This window comes from Abrus precatorius, unplaced genomic scaffold, assembly GCF_003935025.1.
Source record: "Abrus precatorius isolate BTA unplaced genomic scaffold, Abrus_2018 Scaffold2, whole genome shotgun sequence".
Lineage (NCBI taxonomy): Eukaryota > Viridiplantae > Streptophyta > Magnoliopsida > Fabales > Fabaceae > Abrus > Abrus precatorius.
The window spans coordinates 4,421,857-4,422,952 of NW_020874362.1; positions in this window are offsets into that span (position 1 = coordinate 4,421,857).

A 1,096-nucleotide genomic window follows, 5' to 3' on the forward strand; every position below is an offset into this window, starting at 1 on the left:
CTTGGGATTTTTGAAGTCCCTCCCCCAGGATCTACCTGCCCGACATAATCCTTGTGCTCAAGTCTCTGCATCCTTGTTGGGATATAGAGGGTATGGATTGTCTTGATTTTGACTTATATTTTGAATCAAGTTGTATTGATTTGACTTATTGTTTTTACTGTAGGCTTAATGGCTCAGCGAGGTGTTGATGTACCGACCTTCCGTCGTACTTTGAAACAAAGGACGCCGGAAGGTACAGCTGTTGAGGAGCACTGACACCCTCAAATTGACCAACTTCCAAGACCTGGTCCTGGTAGAAAATCAGCCCAAGAGGTGCAAAGATAAGGGCAAGGGCAAGGAGATCGAGAGGGAGAAAAAGAGAAAGCATGCCCACTCGGGTGAGCCCAATGCTGCAGAAGGGGCACGTAAACACACCTGTACAGCAATTACTGAGGGGGCCAGTAGTTCATCCAATTCGGTAGTTCCCTTGAATATGCTTATCGAGGCCTTCCTAGTCAATAGGACCACGCCGGCCGGCTAGCTGCTCCTAACTTGTTGTCTAATTCGGGAAAAGAATTGGTCAACAGTTTGGACTATGAGATTGTCTGCCGCTGCTATGCAGAACTTCAAGCACGATCGATGGCTATGCTTCGAAGGCTGGTTGTTAATCCACTTCTTGATTTGAAGAATATGCAGAAGGCGCATTCGGCTTCACAAGAAGCCCTAGCCGAAAACTGAGAGACTCAATCTAGCCTGGGTGAGACCATTCAATCTTTGGAGGCTGAGGTCAACTAGTACAAGGAACACTACCGGATAGTGGAGGGACGAGTCAAAACGACCGAGGAGGCTCTAAGGGTAAAGGAGGAAGAATTAGAGGCATTAAGGGTAAAGTCTGCTCAAATGGAGGAAGCCTTAAGGGCCAATTAGACCGAGATGGAGGAAGTCGTGGTACTTGAAAAGCAGAAGGCTGAAACCGACTTGAGGGCTTTTGCCGCAAAGTGTTCGGATCAAGTTGCTTTTGAACACGAGTCTGGTTTTAAGCATGCTGTTCGTCAATGCTATGGATCCTGTCACGTCCCGGCCGACTTCCATTTTGACATTACAAAAGACTTCTTCA